This window comes from Phocoena phocoena, chromosome 10, assembly GCF_963924675.1.
Source record: "Phocoena phocoena chromosome 10, mPhoPho1.1, whole genome shotgun sequence".
NCBI classification, from domain to species: Eukaryota; Metazoa; Chordata; class Mammalia; order Artiodactyla; family Phocoenidae; genus Phocoena; species Phocoena phocoena.
Window position 1 is genome coordinate 57,799,364 of NC_089228.1, and position 19,199 is coordinate 57,818,562.

The following is a 19,199-nucleotide window of genomic DNA, read 5'->3' on the forward strand; positions in this document are numbered from 1 at the left end:
TCGTGATTGTGGTGAAAGGATTAGCAAGTCCTGGGTGAGTGAGGCCTGGGTGTGCGATGTATCTCCGGAATACCTGCCTTTCAAGGGAGACCCTGAAAATTTTTCAGGCTACACTTACTTAAATTCCAGGGGCCGCCTGGGGTAAATTCCGTCACGTGCGAGTTCCCTGGAGGCGGGGTCGACTCATCGTACGTTTCCTGCGCTCTGGGTTTGGCAGAAAAGCAGACACGTTTGGCACGAAGGAATGAACAGAACGCTGAGAGCTGGCTGTTTCCAAGCTATCCCAACCTAGGTGTTTCTCCGACGAAGCCCTTCACTGCCCATGACTCGGCATCTAGCTGCTCCCGGCGGTGCCTTGCTCACAACTCCCTGAAGACAACAGGAGGCCCTTTCCGTCCGTTTCGGATCCTAGTGCAGACCCGCGACTCAAGAGAGACCTGATATGCTTCCTAGAGTTCAAGAAAGCCAGGGACCAAGGCTGCATGGAGTCTGTTGCATGCCTACCTCTTTCATGAGAGAACCTGAACATTAGCTTAAGGCTAGAGGCCCCGTGCGGTTCTCCCCTTCCCCGAGGACCACCGCAGCATGAGCACTCACCGAGGAACGGCAACATCCAACTCCCTTCCAGGAAACTCACTTGTCATCCCAACGGCAACTGTGCGACAACACTGTTTCCCAGGGAGAACTGAGCCCGCAGCTCTCTAACTCCCAACGAGGAAAATCAAGTTCCGCTTCAAGCCTCCGTTTCCAAATGGACCGCAGGGCCATTACCCTGCTGTTTCCGTCTCTCCGTTGCGCGTCCAAGGCGCGCATAGGACGGAGCTACTACACTTGTTTCAACTTGCCGCATGCTAGCCCTTTGACAAAGGACGCCCTTCACAGCCCTCCTTTCGGCCTATAGTTGCCCTCAACTGAGCGTTGCCCACAAGGCCCAGAAAGGACGGGCAGTCCGTCGTTTACATCTTGGATCCTAGTGCAGACCCCCGCGTCCTAAGACGCCAGAAACGCTTCCTAGGTTTAAAGCACCGCTTTGAAAAAACGCTGCCGTGAGCCTGCGGCCCGCCTACGTCTGTGCCGAGAGAAGTAGAAGGTGGGCTTGAGGCCAGTCGTCCAGGGCTGTGGGCGTACTCACGAACCATGTTTGAGGGATGAGGACGCGGCAGGAATTGAAAGCCAAGTGTTCTTTCGTGGAAGGTAACTTGGCCTCCCAAAGACGATTGTGCAGCAAAGAGAAGGTGGGCAACAACAGTGTTTACCAGGTAACCCTGGGGCCGCAGACGATCTCCACTTTCCAATGAGGAAAATCACCTTTCCCAGGAAGCCTCCGTTTCCAGCAGGACAAAGCAGCATATTACCAAGTCGTATCTGACTCTCTCTTGTACATCCAGTGGACACAGTGGATCGTGACACTAGTAACCATTGCCATGCTGGGAGTCCTGACTGTGGTGTAAGGATATCAAGGTGATGGCTTAGGTAGGCCTAGGTGACAATACTTCTCTAGACGCTCCACCAGTTCAGGAAAACCCTGTAGGGTTTGAAGCGGGACTTAAAGTGTAGTGGCCGCTTGAGGTACACAGACGTCACGGAGTAGTTCCCAGGAGCAGTGGTAGGCTAACTGTATTTTCCAGTGCAGCTCAGGGTTCCTCCAGAGTGCAGACACCCTTGGCGCGAAGGAGGGCATGGAACGGTGATGACTGGGTTGCTTTCAAGCTACCGCAAGTAGCTTGTTGAAACCTAGTTGGTGTCTAAACAACGAAGCCCTTTCAGTGCCCATCGGTCGGCGTCTAGCTGTTCCCGACGCTGGATGGCTCACGGCTCCCCGAAGACACAGGCAGCCCCTTTTGCAGTACGTTTCGGAACCTAGTGCAGACCCGCGAGTCGAAAAGAGAGCTGATGTGTTTCCTAGAGTTCAAGAACCACAGGGACTAAGGCTCTGTGCAATCCGTTGCTTCCCTAACTCTGTCATGAGGAGACCTGGACGTTAGCTTGAGGCTAGAGGCCCCCTGTGGCGGGCCCATTCCCTGACGACGAAGACTGAAGGATGACCACCTACCAAGGAACGGCAGCCTCCCAGTTTCTTTCCTAGAAACGCACGTCGTCACGTTGGCAATTGTGTTACGGAGAGAAGCTGTGCAGCCACTGTGTCTCTTGGGGAGAACTGAGCCCGCAGCTCTGTAAATCCCGATGAGGAAAATAAAGTTTCCCTCGCAGCCTTACTTTCAAAAGGGACCACACAGAGCATTCACCCTGCTGTGTGTCTTTCTCTAGTTTGCACTTCCAAGGTGCGTTAGAAGGGAGATACTTGAGTTGTTTCACTTGCCGCATGCTGGATGCTTAGCAAAAGAAGGCCTTTACTGCCCTTCTTTCGGCATGCGGTTGTCCTCAGCCGAACACTGCTCTCAGGTCCCAGAAGCGACGGGCGGTCCGCCCTGTACATCTTGGATCCCAGTGCAGACCTCTTTGCCCTAAGGCACCAGAAACGCTTCCCACACTTAAAGCACCGCTTTGACGAACGCTGCCTGGAACCTGCTGCCTGCCTATCTGTGTGACGAACAAAACAGTGCCTTAGCTTGGGGCCAGTCCTCCTGTATGTTTGGCTTACTCACCGACGATTGCTGAGGGATGAGCACGTAGCAGGGACTGAAAGGCAACGTTTGCCTCACGGAAAGAAAAAAAAAAAAAACAAAAAACCAAACATCGCTAGTCCTCACAAGGGCAGTTCTGCAATGAAGAAAAGATAGGCCTACGCTACACTGTTCATCCGGTAACCTTGAGGCCGCGTGTCGACATTCCAGGGTGCCGAATAAACTTCCCATCACGCTTCAGTTTCCAAGGCGAGGGCACAGCGTCTCACGCTGCAGTTTAGTGAGTAAACAACTCTGTGATACGGGGGGGGGGTCGTGATTGTGGTGAAAGGATTAGCAAGTCCTGGGTGAGTGAGGCCTGGGTGTGCGATGTATCTCCGGAATACCTGCCTTTCAAGGGAGACCCTGAAAATTTTTCAGGCTACACTTACTTAAATTCCAGGGGCCGCCTGGGGTAAATTCCGTCACGTGCGAGTTCCCTGGAGGCGGGGTCGACTCATCGTACGTTTCGTGCGCTCTGGGTTTGGCAGAAAAGCAGACACGTTTGGCACGAAGGAATGAACAGAATGCTGAGAGCTGGCTGTTTCCAAGCTATCCCAACCTAGGTGTTTCTCCGACGAAGCCCTTCACTGCCCATGACTCGGCATCTAGCTGCTCCCGGCGGTGCCTTGCTCACAACTCCCTGAAGACAACAGGAGGCCCTTTCCGTCCGTTTCGGATCCTAGTGCAGACCCGCGACTCAAGAGAGACCTGATATGCTTCCTAGAGTTCAAGAAAGCCAGGGACCAAGGCTGCATGGAGTCTGTTGCATGCCTACCTCTTTCATGAGAGAACCTGAACATTAGCTTAAGGCTAGAGGCCCCGTGCGGTTCTCCCCTTCCCCGAGGACCACCGCAGCATGAGCACTCACCGAGGAATGGCAACATCCAACTCCCTTCCAGGAAACTCACTTGTCATCCCAACGGCAACTGTGCGACAACACTGTTTCCCAGGGAGAACTGAGCCCGCAGCTCTCTAACTCCCAACGAGGAAAATCAAGTTCCGCTTCAAGCCTCCGTTTCCAAATGGACCGCAGGGACGTTACCCTGCTGTTTCCGTCTCTCCGTTGCGCGTCCAAGGCGCGCATAGGACGGAGCTACTACACTTGTTTCAACTTGCCGCATGCTAGCCCTTTGACAAAGGACGCCCTTCACAGCCCTCCTTTCGGCCTATAGTGGCCCTCAACTGAGCGTTGCCCACAAGGCCCAGAAAGGACGGGCAGTCCGTCGTTTACATCTTGGATCCTAGTGCAGACCCCCGCATCCTAAGACGCCAGAAACGCTTCCTAGGTTTAAAGCACCGCTTTGAAAAAACGCTGCCGTGAGCCTGCGGCCCGCCTACGTCTGTGCCGAGAGAAGTAGAAGGTGGGCTTGAGGCCAGTCGTCCAGGGCTGTGGGCGTACTCACGAACCATGTTTGAGGGATGAGGACGCGGCAGGAATTGAAAGCCAAGTGTTCTTTCGTGGAAGGTAACTTGGCCTCCCAAAGACGATTGTGCAGCAAAGAGAAGGTGGGCAACAACAGTGTTTACCAGGTAACCCTGGGGCCGCAGACGATCTCCACTTTCCAATGAGGAAAATCACCTTTCCCAGGAAGCCTCCGTTTCCAGCAGGACAAAGCAGCATATTACCAAGTCGTATCTGACTCTCTCTTGTACATCCAGTGGACACAGTGGATCGTGACACTAGTAACCATTGCCATGCTGGGAGTCCTGACTGTGGTGTAAGGATATCAAGGTGATGGCTTAGGTAGGCCTAGGTGACAATACTTCTCTAGACGCTCCACCAGTTCAGGAAAACCCTGTAGGTTTTGAAGCGGGACTTAAAGTGTAGTGGCCGCTTGAGGTACACAGACGTCACGGAGTAGTTCCCAGGAGCAGTGGTAGGCTAACTGTATTTTCCAGTGCAGCTCAGGGTTCCTCCAGAGTGCAGACACCCTTGGCACGAAGGAGGGCATGGAACGGTGATGACTGGGTTGCTTTCAAGCTACCGCAAGTAGCTTGTTGAAACCTAGTTGGTGTCTAAACAACGAAGCCCTTTCAGTGCCCATCGGTCGGCGTCTAGCTGTTCCCGACGCTGGATGGCTCACGGCTCCCCGAAGACACAGGCAGCCCCTTTTGCAGTACGTTTCGGAACCTAGTGCAGACCCGCGAGTCGAAAAGAGAGCTGATGTGTTTCCTAGAGTTCAAGAACCACAGGGACTAAGGCTCTGTGCAATCCGTTGCTTCCCTAACTCTGTCATGAGGAGACCTGGACGTTAGCTTGAGGCTAGAGGCCCCCTTTGGCGGGCCCATTCCCTGACGACGAAGACTGAAGGATGACCACCTACCAAGGAACGGCAGCCTCCCAGTTTCTTTCCTAGAAACGCACGTCGTCACGTTGGCAATTGTGTTACGGAGAGAAGCTGTGCAGCCACTGTGTCTCTTGGGGAGAACTGAGCCCGCAGCTCTGTAAATCCCGATGAGGAAAATAAAGTTTCCCTCGCAGCCTTACTTTCAAAAGGGACCACACAGAGCATTCACCCTGCTGTGTGTCTTTCTCTAGTTTGCACTTCCAAGGTGCGTTAGAAGGGAGATACTTGAGTTGTTTCACTTGCCGCATGCTGGATGCTTAGCAAAAGAAAGCCTTTACTGCCCTTCTTTCGGCATGCGGTTGTCCTCAGCCGAACACTGCTCTCAGGTCCCAGAAGCGACGGGCGGTCCGCCCTGTACATCTTGGATCCCAGTGCAGACCTCTTTGCCCTAAGGCACCAGAAACGCTTCCCACACTTAAAGCACCACTTTGACGAACGCTGCCTGGAACCTGCTGCCTGCCTATCTGTGTGATGAACAAAACAGTGCCTTAGCTTGGGGCCAGTCCTCCTGTATGTTTGGCTTACTCACCGACGATTGCTGAGGGATGAGCACGTAGCAGGGACTGAAAGGCAACGTTTGCCTCACGGAAAGAAAAAAAAAAAAAACAAAAAACCAAACATCGCTAGTCCTCACAAGGGCAGTTCTGCAATGAAGAAAAGATAGGCCTACGCTACACTGTTCATCCGGTAACCTTGAGGCCGCGTGTCGACATTCCAGGGTGCCGAATAAACTTCCCATCACGCTTCAGTTTCCAAGGCGAGGGCACAGCGTCTCACGCTGCAGTTTAGTGAGTAAACAACTCTGTGATACGGGGGGTGGGGGGTCGTGATTGTGGTGAAAGGATTAGCAAGTCCTGGGTGAGTGAGGCCTGGGTGCGATGTATCTCCGGAATACCTGCCTTTCAAGGGTGACCCTGAAAATTTTTCAGGCTACACTTACTTAAATTCCAGGGGCCGCCTGGGGTAAATTCCGTCACGTGCGAGTTCCCTGGAGGCGGGGTCGACTCATCGTACGTTTTGTGCGCTGTGGGTTTGGCAGAAAAGCAGACACGTTTGGCACGAAGGAATGAACAGAACGCTGAGAGCTGGCTGTTTCCAAGCTATCCCAACCTAGGTGTTTCTCCGACGAAGCCCTTCACTGCCCATGACTCGGCATCTAGCTGCTCCCGGCGGTGCCTTGCTCACAACTCCCTGAAGACAACAGGAGGCCCTTTCCGTCCGTTTCGGATCCTAGTGCAGACCCGCGACTCAAGAGAGACCTGATATGCTTCCTAGAGTTCAAGAAAGCCAGGGACCAAGGCTGCATGGAGTCTGTTGCATGCCTACCTCTTTCATGAGAGAACCTGAACATTAGCTTAAGGCTAGAGGCCCCGTGCAGTTCTCCCCTTCCCCGAGGACCACCGCAGCATGAGCACTCACCGAGGAACGGCAACATCCAACTCCCTTCCAGGAAACTCACTTGTCATCCCAACGGCAACTGTGCGACAACACTGTTTCCCAGGGAGAACTGAGCCCGCAGCTCTCTAACTCCCAACGAGGAAAATCAAGTTCCGCTTCAAGCCTCCGTTTCCAAATGGACCGCAGGGACGTTACCCTGCTGTTTCCGTCTCTCCGTTGCGCGTCCAAGGCGCGCATAGGACGGAGCTACTACACTTGTTTCAACTTGCCGCATGCTAGCCCTTTGACAAAGGACGCCCTTCACAGCCCTCCTTTCGGCCTATAGTTGCCCTCAACTGAGCGTTGCCCACAAGGCCCAGAAAGGACGGGCAGTCCGTCGTTTACATCTTGGATCCTAGTGCAGACCCCCGCGTCCTAAGACGCCAGAAACGCTTCCTAGGTTTAAAGCACCGCTTTGAAAAAACGCTGCCGTGAGCCTGCGGCCCGCCTACGTCTGTGCCGAGAGAAGTAGAAGGTGGGCTTGAGGCCAGTCGTCCAGGGCTGTGGGCGTACTCACGAACCATGTTTGAGGGATGAGGACGCGGCAGGAATTGAAAGCCAAGTGTTCTTTCGTGGAAGGTAACTTGGCCTCCCAAAGACGATTGTGCAGCAAAGAGAAGGTGGGCAACAACAGTGTTTACCAGGTAACCCTGGGGCCGCAGACGATCTCCACTTTCCAATGAGGAAAATCACCTTTCCCAGGAAGCCTCCGTTTCCAGCAGGACAAAGCAGCATATTACCAAGTCGTATCTGACTCTCTCTTGTACATCCAGTGGACACAGTGGATCGTGACACTAGTAACCATTGCCATGCTGGGAGTCCTGACTGTGGTGTAAGGATATCAAGGTGATGGCTTAGGTAGGCCTAGGTGACAATACTTCTCTAGACGCTCCACCACTTCAGGAAAACCCTGTAGGTTTTGAAGTGGGACTTAAAGTGTAGTGGCCGCTTGAGGTACACAGACGTCACGGAGTAGTTCCCAGGAGCAGTGGTAGGCTAACTGTATTTTCCAGTGCAGCTCAGGGTTCCTCCAGAGTGCAGACACCCTTGGCGCGAAGGAGGGCATGGAACGGTGATGACTGGGTTGCTTTCAAGCTACCGCAAGTAGCTTGTTGAAACCTAGTTGCTGTCTAAACAACGAAGCCCTTTAGGTGCCCATCGGTCGGCGTCTAGCTGTTCCCGACGCTGGATGGCTCACGGCTCCCCGAAGACACAGGCAGCCCCTTTTGCAGTACGTTTCGGAACCTAGTGCAGACCCGCGAGTCGAAAAGAGAGCTGATGTGTTTCCTAGAGTTCAAGAACCACAGGGACTAAGGCTCTGTGCAATCCGTTGCTTCCCTAACTCTGTCATGAGGAGACCTGGACGTTAGCTTGAGGCTAGAGGCCCCCTGTGGCGGGCCCATTCCCTGACGACGAAGACTGAAGGATGACCACCTACCAAGGAACGGCAGCCTCCCAGTTTCTTTCCTAGAAACGCACGTCATCACGTTGGCAATTGTGTTACGGAGAGAAGCTGTGCAGCCACTGTGTCTCTTGGGGAGAACTGAGCCCGCAGCTCTGTAAATCCCGATGAGGAAAATAAAGTTTCCCTCGCAGCCTTACTTTCAAAAGGGACCACACAGAGCATTCACCCTGCTGTGTGTCTTTCTCTAGTTTGCACTTCCAAGGTGCGTTAGAAGGGAGATACTTGAGTTGTTTCACTTGCCGCATGCTGGATGCTTAGCAAAAGAAGGCCTTTACTGCCCTTCTTTCGGCATGCGGTTGTCCTCAGCCGAACACTGCTCTCAGGTCCCAGAAGCGACGGGCGGTCCGCCCTGTACATCTTGGATCCCAGTGCAGACCTCTTTGCCCTAAGGCACCAGAAACGCTTCCCACACTTAAAGCACCGCTTTGACGAACGCTGCCTGGAACCTGCTGCCTGCCTATCTGTGTGACGAACAAAACAGTGCCTTAGCTTGGGGCCAGTCCTCCTGTATGTTTGGCTTACTCACCGACGATTGCTGAGGGATGAGCACGTAGCAGGGACTGAAAGGCAACGTTTGCCTCACGGAAAGAAAAAAAAAAAAAAACAAAAAACCAAACATCGCTAGTCCTCACAAGGACAGTTCTGCAATGAAGAAAAGATAGGCCTACGCTACACTGTTCATCCGGTAACCTTGAGGCCGCGTGTCGACATTCCAGGGTGCCGAATAAACTTCCCATCACGCTTCAGTTTCCAAGGCGAGGGCACAGCGTCTCACGCTGCAGTTTAGTGAGTAAACAACTCTGTGATACGGGGGGGGGGGGGGTCGTGATAGTGGTGAAAGGATTAGCAAGTCCTGGGTGAGTGAGGCCTGGGTGTGCGATGTATCTCCGGAATACCTGCCTTTCAAGGGAGACCCTGAAAATTTTTCAGGCTGCACTTACTTAAATTCCAGGAGCCGCCTGGGGTAAATTCCGTCACATGCGAGTTCCCTGGAGGCGGGGTCGACTCATCGTACGTTTCGTGCGCTCTGGGTTTGGCAGAAAAGCAGACACGTTTGGCACGAAGGAATGAACAGAACGCTGAGAGCTGGCTGTTTCCAAGCTATCCCAACCTAGGTGTTTCTCCGACGAAGCCCTTCACTGCCCATGACTCGGCATCTAGCTGCTCCCGGCGGTGCCTTGCTCACAACTCCCTGAAGACAACAGGAGGCCCTTTCCGTCCGTTTCGGATCCTAGTGCAGACCCGCGACTCAAGAGAGACCTGATATGCTTCCTAGAGTTCAAGAAAGCCAGGGACCAAGGCTGCATGTAGTCTGTTGCATGCCTACCTCTTTCATGAGAGAACCTGAACATTAGCTTAAGGCTAGAGGCCCCGTGCGGTTCTCCCCTTCCCCGAGGACCACCGCAGCATGAGCACTCACCGAGGAACGGCAACATCCAACTCCCTTCCAGGAAACTCACTTGTCATCCCAACGGCAACTGTGCGACAACACTGTTTCCCAGGGAGAACTGAGCCCGCAGCTCTCTAACTCCCAACGAGGAAAATCAAGTTCCGCTTCAAGCCTCCGTTTCCAAATGGACCGCAGAGCCGTTACTCTGCTGTTTCCGTCTCTCCGTTGCGCGTCCAAGGCGTGCATAGGACGGAGCTACTACACTTGTTTCAACTTGCCGCATGCTAGCCCTTTGACAAAGGACGCCCTTCACAGCCCTCCTTTCGGCCTATAGTTGCCCTCAACTGAGCGTTGCCCACAAGGCCCAGAAAGGACGGGCAGTCCGTCGTTTACATCTTGGATCCTAGTGCAGACCCCCGCGTCCTAAGACGCCAGAAACGCTTCCTAGGTTTAAAGCACCGCTTTGAAAAAACGCTGCCGTGAGCCTGCGGCCCGCCTACGTCTGTGCCGAGAGAAGTAGAAGGTGGGCTTGAGGCCAGTCGTCCAGGGCTGTGGGCGTACTCACGAACCATGTTTGAGGGATGAGGACGCGGCAGGAATTGAAAGCCAAGTGTTCTTTCGTGGAAGGTAACTTGGCCTCCCAAAGACGATTGTGCAGCAAAGAGAAGGTGGGCAACAACAGTGTTTACCAGGTAACCCTGGGGCCGCAGACGATCTCCACTTTCCAATGAGGAAAATCACCTTTCCCAGGAAGCCTCCGTTTCCAGCAGGACAAAGCAGCATATTACCAAGTCGTATCTGACTCTCTCTTGTACATCCAGTGGACACAGTGGATCGTGACACTAGTAACCATTGCCATGCTGGGAGTCCTGACTGTGGTGTAAGGATATCAAGGTGATGGCTTAGGTAGGCCTAGGTGACAATACTTCTCTAGACGCTCCACCAGTTCAGGAAAACCCTGTAGGTTTTGAAGCGGGACTTAAAGTGTAGTGGCCGCTTGAGGTACACAGACATCACGGAGTAGTTCCCAGGAGCAGTGGTAGGCTAACTGTATTTTCCAGTGCAGCTCAGGGTTCCTCCAGAGTGCAGACACCCTTGGCGCGAAGGAGGGCATGGAACGGTGATGACTGGGTTGCTTTCAAGCTACCGCAAGTAGCTTGTTGAAACCTAGTTGCTGTCTAAACAACGAAGCCCTTTCAGTGCCCATCGGTCGGCGTCTAGCTGTTCCCGACGCTGGATGGCTCACGGCTCCCCGAAGACACAGGCAGCCCCTTTTGCAGTACGTTTCGGAACCTAGTGCAGACCCGCGAGTCGAAAAGAGAGCTGATGTGTTTCCTAGAGTTCAAGAACCACAGGGACTAAGGCTCTGTGCAATCCGTTGCTTCCCTAACTCTGTCATGAGGAGACCTGGACGTTAGCTTGAGGCTAGAGGCCCCCTGTGGCGGGCCCATTCCCTGACGACGAAGACTGAAGGATGACCACCTACCAAGGAACGGCAGCCTCCCAGTTTCTTTCCTAGAAACGCACGTCGTCACGTTGGCAATTGTGTTACGGAGAGAAGCTGTGCAGCCACTGTGTCTCTTGGGGAGAACTGAGCCCGCAACTCTGTAAATCCCGATGAGGAAAATAAAGTTTCCCTCGCAGCCTTACTTTCAAAAGGGACCACACAGAGCATTCACCCTGCTGTGTGTCTTTCTCTAGTTTGCACTTCCAAGGTGCGTTAGAAGGGAGATACTTGAGTTGTTTCACTTGCCGCATGCTGGATGCTTAGCAAAAGAAGGCCTTTACTGCCCTTCTTTCGGCATGCGGTTGTCCTCAGCCGAACACTGCTCTCAGGTCCCAGAAGCGACGGGCGGTCCGCCCTGTACATCTTGGATCCCAGTGCAGACCTCTTTGCCCTAAGGCACCAGAAATGCTTCCCACACTTAAAGCACCGCTGTGACGAACGCTGCCTGGAACCTGCTGCCTGCCTATCTGTGTGACGAACAAAACAGTACCTTAGCTTGGGGCCAGTCCTCCTGTATGTTTGGCTTACTCACCGACGATTGCTGAGGGATGAGCCGTAGCAGGGATTGAAAGGCAACGTTTGCCTCACGGAAAAAAAAATAAAAAAAACAAAAACCAAACATCGCTAGTCCTCACAAGGGCAGTTCTGCAATGAAGAAAAGATAGGCCTACGCTACACTGTTCATCCGGTAACCTTGAGGCCACGTGTCGACATTCCAGGGTGCCGAATAAACTTCCCATCACGCTTCAGTTTCCAAGGCGAGGGCACAGCGTCTCACGCTGCAGTTTAGTGAGTAAACAACTCTGTGATACGGGGGGGGGGTCGTGATTGTGGTGAAAGGATTAGCAAGTCCTGGGTGAGTGAGGCCTGGGTGTGCGATGTATCTCCGGAATACCTGGCGTTCAAGGGGGACCCTGAAAAATTTTCAGGCTACACTTACTTAAATTCCAGGGGCCGCCTGGGGTAAATTCCGTCATGTGCGAGTTCCCTGAAGGCGGGGTCGACTCATCGTACGTTTCGTGCGCTCTGGGTTTGGCAGAAAAGCAGACACGTTTGGCACGAAGGAATGAACAGAACGCTGAGAGCTGGCTGTTTCCAAGCTATCCCAACCTAGGTGTTTCTCCGACGAAGCCCTTCACTGCCCATGACTCGGCATCTAGCTGCTCTCGACGGTGCCTTGCTCACAACTCCCTGAAGACAACAGGAGGCCCTTTCCGTCCGTTTCGGATCCTAGTGCAGACCCGCGACTCAAGAGAGACCTGATATGCTTCCTAGAGTTCAAGAAAGCCAGGGACCAAGGCTGCATGGAGTCTGTTGCATGCCTACCTCTTTCATGAGAGAACCTGAACATTAGCTTAAGGCTAGAGGCCCCGTGCGGTTCTCCCCTTCCCCGAGGACCACCGCAGCATGAGCACTCACCGAGGAACGGCAACATCCAACTCCCTTCCAGGAAACTCACTTGTCATCCCAACGGCAACTGTGCGACAACACTGTTTCCCAGGGAGAACTGAGCCCGCAGCTCTCTAACTCCCAACGAGGAAAATCAAGTTCCGCTTCAAGCCTCCGTTTCCAAATGGACCGCAGAGCCGTTACTCTGCTGTTTCCGTCTCTCCGTTGCGCGTCCAAGGCGCGCATAGGACGGAGCTACTACACTTGTTTCAACTTGCCGCATGCTAGCCCTTTGACAAAGGACGCCCTTCACAGCCCTCCTTTCGGCCTATAGTTGCCCTCAACTGAGCGTTGCCCACAAGGCCCAGAAAGGACGGGCAGTCCGTCGTTTACATCTTGGATCCTAGTGCAGACCCCCGCGTCCTAAGACGCCAGAAACGCTTCCTAGGTTTAAAGCACCGCTTTGAAAAAACGCTGCCGTGAGCCTGCGGCCCGCCTACGTCTGTGCCGAGAGAAGTAGAAGGTGGGCTTGAGGCCAGTCGTCCAGGGCTGTGGGCGTACTCACGAACCATGTTTGAGGGATGAGGACGCGGCAGGAATTGAAAGCCAAGTGTTCTTTCGTGGAAGGTAACTTGGCCTCCCAAAGACGATTGTGCAGCAAAGAGAAGGTGGGCAACAACAGTGTTTACCAGGTAACCCTGGGGCCGCAGACGATCTCCACTTTCCAATGAGGAAAATCACCTTTCCCAGGAAGCCTCCGTTTCCAGCAGGACAAAGCAGCATATTACCAAGTCGTATCTGACTCTCTCTTGTACATCCAGTGGACACAGTGGATCGTGACACTAGTAACCATTGCCATGCTGGGAGTCCTGACTGTGGTGTAAGGATATCAAGGTGATGGCTTAGGTAGGCCTAGGTGACAATACTTCTCTAGACGCTCCACCAGTTCAGGAAAACCCTGTAGGTTTTGAAGCGGGACTTAAAGTGTAGTGGCCGCTTGAGGTACACAGACATCACGGAGTAGTTCCCAGGAGCAGTGGTAGGCTAACTGTATTTTCCAGTGCAGCTCAGGGTTCCTCCAGAGTGCAGACACCCTTGGCGCGAAGGAGGGCATGGAACGGTGATGACTGGGTTGCTTTCAAGCTACCGCAAGTAGCTTGTTGAAACCTAGTTGCTGTCTAAACAACGAAGCCCTTTCAGTGCCCATCGGTCGGCGTCTAGCTGTTCCCGACGCTGGATGGCTCACGGCTCCCCGAAGACACAGGCAGCCCCTTTTGCAGTACGTTTCGGAACCTAGTGCAGACCCGCGAGTCGAAAAGAGAGCTGATGTGTTTCCTAGAGTTCAAGAACCACAGGGACTAAGGCTCTGTGCAATCCGTTGCTTCCCTAACTCTGTCATGAGGAGACCTGGACGTTAAATTGAGGCTAGAGGCCCCCTGTGGCGGGCCCATTCCCTGACGACGAAGACTGAAGGATGACCACCTACCAAGGAACGGCAGCCTCCCAGTTTCTTTCCTAGAAACGCACGTCGTCACGTTGGCAATTGTGTTACGGAGAGAAGCTGTGCAGCCACTGTGTCTCTTGGGGAGAACTGAGCCCGCAACTCTGTAAATCCCGATGAGGAAAATAAAGTTTCCCTCGCAGCCTTACTTTCAAAAGGGACCACACAGAGCATTCACCCTGCTGTGTGTCTTTCTCTAGTTTGCACTTCCAAGGTGCGTTAGAAGGGAGATACTTGAGTTGTTTCACTTGCCGCATGCTGGATGCTTAGCAAAAGAAGGCCTTTACTGCCCTTCTTTCGGCATGCGGTTGTCCTCAGCCGGACACTGCTCTCAGGTCCCAGAAGCGACGGGCGGTCCGCCCTGTACATCTTGGATCCCAGTGCAGACCTCTTTGCCCTAAGGCACCAGAAATGCTTCCCACACTTAAAGCACCGCTGTGACGAACGCTGCCTGGAACCTGCTGCCTGCCTATCTGTGTGACGAACAAAACAGTACCTTAGCTTGGGGCCAGTCCTCCTGTATGTTTGGCTTACTCACCGACGATTGCTGAGGGATGAGCACGTAGCAGGGATTGAAAGGCAACGTTTGCCTCACGGAAAAAAAAATAAAAAAAACAAAAACAAAACATCGCTAGTCCTCACAAGGGCAGTTCTGCAATGAAGAAAAGATAGGCCTACGCTACACTGTTCATCCGGTAACCTTGAGGCCACGTGTCGACATTCCAGGGTGCCGAATAAACTTCCCATCACGCTTCAGTTTCCAAGGCGAGGGCACAGCGTCTCACGCTGCAGTTTAGTGAGTAAACAACTCTGTGATACGGGGGGGGGGTCGTGATTGTGGTGAAAGGATTAGCAAGTCCTGGGTGAGTGAGGCCTGGGTGTGCGATGTATCTCCGGAATACCTGGCGTTCAAGGGGGACCCTGAAAAATTTTCAGGCTACACTTACTTAAATTCCAGGGGCCGCCTGGGGTAAATTCCGTCATGTGCGAGTTCCCTGAAGGCGGGGTCGACTCATCGTACGTTTCGTGCGCTCTGGGTTTGGCAGAAAAGCAGACACGTTTGGCACGAAGGAATGAACAGAACGCTGAGAGCTGGCTGTTTCCAAGCTATCCCAACCTAGGTGTTTCTCCGACGAAGCCCTTCACTGCCCATGACTCGGCATCTAGCTGCTCCCGGCGGTGCCTTGCTCACAACTCCCTGAAGACAACAGGAGGCCCTTTCCGTCCGTTTCGGATCCTAGTGCAGACCCGCGACTCAAGAGAGACCTGATATGCTTCCTAGAGTTTAAGAAAGCCAGGGAGCAAGGCTGCATGGAGTCTGTTGCATGCCTACCTCTTTCATGAGAGAACCTGAACATTAGCTTAAGGCTAGAGGCCCCGTGCGGTTCTCCCCTTCCCCGAGGACCACCGCAGCATGAGCACTCACCGAGGAACGGCAACATCCATCCCCCTTCCAGGAAACTCACTTGTCATCCCAACGGCAACTGTGCGACAACACTGTTTCCCAGGGAGAACTGAGCCCGCAGCTCTCTAACTCCCAACGAGGAAAATCAAGTTCCGCTTCAAGCCTCCGTTTCCAAATGGACCGCAGAGCCGTTACCCTGCTGTTTCCGTCTCTCCGTTGCGCGTCCAAGGCGCGCATAGGACGGAGCTACTACACTTGTTTCAACTTGCCGCATGCTAGCCCTTTGACAAAGGACGCCCTTCACAGCCCTCTTTTCGGCCTATAGTTGCCCTCAACTGAGCGTTGCCCACAAGGCCCAGAAAGGACGGGCAGTCCGTCGTTTACATCTTGGATCCTAGTGCAGAACCCCGCGTCCTAAGACGCCAGAAACGCTTCCTAGGTTTAAAGCACCGCTTTGAAAAAACGCTGCCGTGAGCCTGCGGCCCGCCTACGTCTGTGCCGAGAGAAGTAGAAGGTGGGCTTGAGGCCAGTCGTCCAGGGCTGTGGGCGTACTCACGAACCATGTTTGAGGGATGAGGACGCGGCAGGAATTGAAAGCCAAGTGTTCTTTCGTGGAAGGTAACTTGGCCTCCCAAAGACGATAGTGCAGCAAAGAGAAGGTGGGCAACAACAGTGTTTACCAGGTAACCCTGGGGCCGCAGACGATCTCCACTTTCCAATGAGGAAAATCACCTTTCCCAGGAAGCCTCCGTTTCCAGCAGGACAAAGCAGCATATTACCAAGTCGTATCTGACTCTCTCTTGTACATCCAGTGGACACAGTGGATCGTGACACTAGTAACCATTGCCATGCTGGGAGTCCTGACTGTGGTGTAAGGATATCAAGGTGATGGCTTAGGTAGGCCTAGGTGACAATACTTCTCTAGACGCTCCACCAGTTCAGGAAAACCCTGTAGGTTTTGAAGCGGGACTTAAAGTGTAGTGGCCGCTTGAGGTACACAGACGTCACGGAGTAGTTCCCAGGAGCAGTGGTAGGCTAACTGTATTTTCCAGTGCAGCTCAGGGTTCCTCCAGAGTGCAGACACCCTTGGCGCGAAGGAGGGCATGGAACGGTGATGACTGGGTTGCTTTCAAGCTACCACAAGTAGCTTGTTGAAACCTAGTTGGTGTCTAAACAACGAAGCCCTTTCAGTGCCCATCGGTCGGCGTCTAGCTGTTCCCGACGCTGGATGGCTCAAGGCTCCCCGAAGACACAGGCAGCCCCTTTTGCAGTACGTTTCGGAACCTAGTGCAGACCCGCGAGTCGAAAAGAGAGCTGATGTGTTTCCTAGAGTTCAAGAATCACAGGGACTAAGGCTCTGTGCAATCCGTTGCTTCCCTAACTCTGTCATGAGGAGACCTGGACGTTAGCTTGAGGCTAGAGGCCCCCTGTGGCGGGCCCATTCCCTGACGACGAAGACTGAAGGATGACCACCTACCAAGGAACGGCAGCCTCCCAGTTTCTTTCCTAGAAACGCACATCGTCACGTTGGCAATTGTGTTACGGAGAGAAGCTGTGCAGCCACTGTGTCTCTTGGGGAGAACTGAGCCCGCAGCTCTGTAAATCCCGATGAGGAAAATAAAGTTTCCCTCGCAGCCTTACTTTCAAAAGGGACCACACAGAGCATTCACCCTGCTGTGTGTCTTTCTCTAGTTTGCACTTCCAAGGTGCGTTAGAAGGGAGATACTTGAGTTGTTTCACTTGCCGCATGCTGGATGCTTAGCAAAAGAAGGCCTTTACTGCCCTTCTTTCGGCATGCGGTTGTCCTCAGCCGAACACTACTCTCAGGTCCCAGAAGCGACGGGCGGTCCGCCCTGTACATCTTGGATCCCAGTGCAGACCTCTTTGCCCTAAGGCACCAGAAATGCTTCCCACACTTAAAGCACCGCTGTGACGAACGCTGCCTGGAACCTGCTGCCTGCCTATCTGTGTGACGAACAAAACAGTACCTTAGCTTGGGGCCAGTCCTCCTGTATGTTTGGCTTACTCACCGACGATTGCTGAGGGATGAGCACATAGCAGGGACTGAAAGGCAACGTTTCCCTCACGGAAAGAAAAAAAAAAAAAACAAAAAACCAAACATCGCTAGTCCTCACAAGGGCAGTTCTGCAATGAAGAAAAGATAGGCCTACGCTACACTGTTCATCCGGTAACCTTGAGGCCGCGTGTCGACATTCCAGGGTGCCGAATAAACTTCCCATCACGCTTCAGTTTCCAAGGCGAGGGCACAGCGTCTCACGCTGCAGTTTAGTGAGTAAACAACTCTGTGATACGGGGGGGGGGGTCGTGATTGTGGTGAAAGGATTAGCAAGTCCTGGGTGAGTGAGGCCTGGGTGTGCGATGTATCTCCGGAATACCTGGCTTTCAAGGGAGACCCTTTAAATTTTTCAGGCTACACTTACTTAAATTCCAGGGGCCGCCTGGGGTAAATTCCGTCACGTGCGAGTTCCCTGAAGGCGGGGTCGACTCTGGGTTTGGCAGAAAAGCAGACACGTTTGGCACGAAGGAATGAACAGAACGCTGAGAGCTGGCTGTTTCCAAGCTATCCCAACCTAGGTGTTTCTCCGACGAAGCCCTTCACTGCCCATGACTCGGCATCTAGCTGCTCCCGGCGGTGCCTTGCTCACAACTCCCTGAAGACAACAGGAGGCCCTTTCCGTCCGTTTCGGATCCTAGTGCAGACCCGCGACTCAAGAGAGACCTGATATGCTTCCTAGAGTTCAAGAAAGCCAGGGACCAAGGCTGCATGGAGTCTGTTGCATGCCTACCTCTTTCATGAGAGAACCTGAACATTAGCTTAAGGCTAGAGGCCCCGTGCGGTTCTCCCCTTCCCCGAGGACCACCGCAGCATGAGCACTCACCGAGGAACGGCAACATCCAACTCCCTTCCAGGAAACTCACTTGTCATCCCAACGGCAACTGTGCGACAACACTGTTTCCCAGGGAGAACTGAGCCCGCAGCTCTCTAACTCCCAACGAGGAAAATCAAGTTCCGCTTCAAGCCTCCGTTTCCAAATGGACCGCAGAGCCGTTACTCTGCTGTTTCCGTCTCTCCGTTGCGCGTCCAAGGCGCGCATAGGACGGAGCTACTACACTTGTTTCAACTTGCCGCATGCTAGCCCTTTGACAAAGGACGCCCTTCACAGCCCTCCTTTCGGCCTATAGTTGCCCTCAACTGAGCGTTGCCCACAAGGCCCAGAAAGGACGGGCAGTCCGTCGTTTACATCTTGGATCCTAGAGCAGACCCCCGCGTCCTAAGACGCCAGAAACGCTTCCTAGGTTTAAAGCACCGCTTTGAAAAAACGCTGCCGTGAACCTGCGGCCCGCCTACGTCTGTGCCGAGAGAAGTAGAAGGTGGGCTTGAGGCCAGTCGTCCAGGGCTGTGGGCGTACTCACGAACCATGTTTGAGGGATGAGGACGCGGCAGGAATTGAAAGCCAAGTGTTCTTTCGTGGAAGGTAACTTGGCCTCCCAAAGACGATAGTGCAGCAAAGAGAAGGTGGGCAACAACAGTGTTTACCAGGTAACCCTGGGGCCGCAGACGATCTCCACTTTCCAATGAGGAAAATCACCTTTCCCAGGAAGCCTCCGTTTCCAGCAGGACAAAGCAGCATATTACCAAGTCGTATCTGACTCTCTCTTGTACATCCAGTGGACACAGTGGATCGTGACACTAGTAACCATTGCCATGCTGGGAGTCCTGACTGTGGTGTAAGGATATCAAGGTGATGGCTTAGGTAGGCCTAGGTGACAATACTTCTCTAGACGCTCCCCCAGTTCAGGAAAACCCTGTAGGTTTTGAAGCGGGACTTAAAGTGTAGTGGCCGCTTGAGGTACACAGACGTCACGGAGTAGTTCCCAGGAGCAGTGGCAGGCTAACTCTATTTTCCAGTGCAGCTCAGGGTTCCTCCAGAGTGCAGACACCCTTGGCGCGAAGGAGGGCATGGAACGGTGATGACTGGGTTGCTTTCAAGCTACCGCAAGTAGCTTGTTGAAACCTAGTTGGTGTCTAAACAACGAAGCCCTTTCAGTGCCCATCGGTCGGCGTCTAGCTGTTCCCGACGCTGGATGCCTCACGGCTCCCCGAAGAC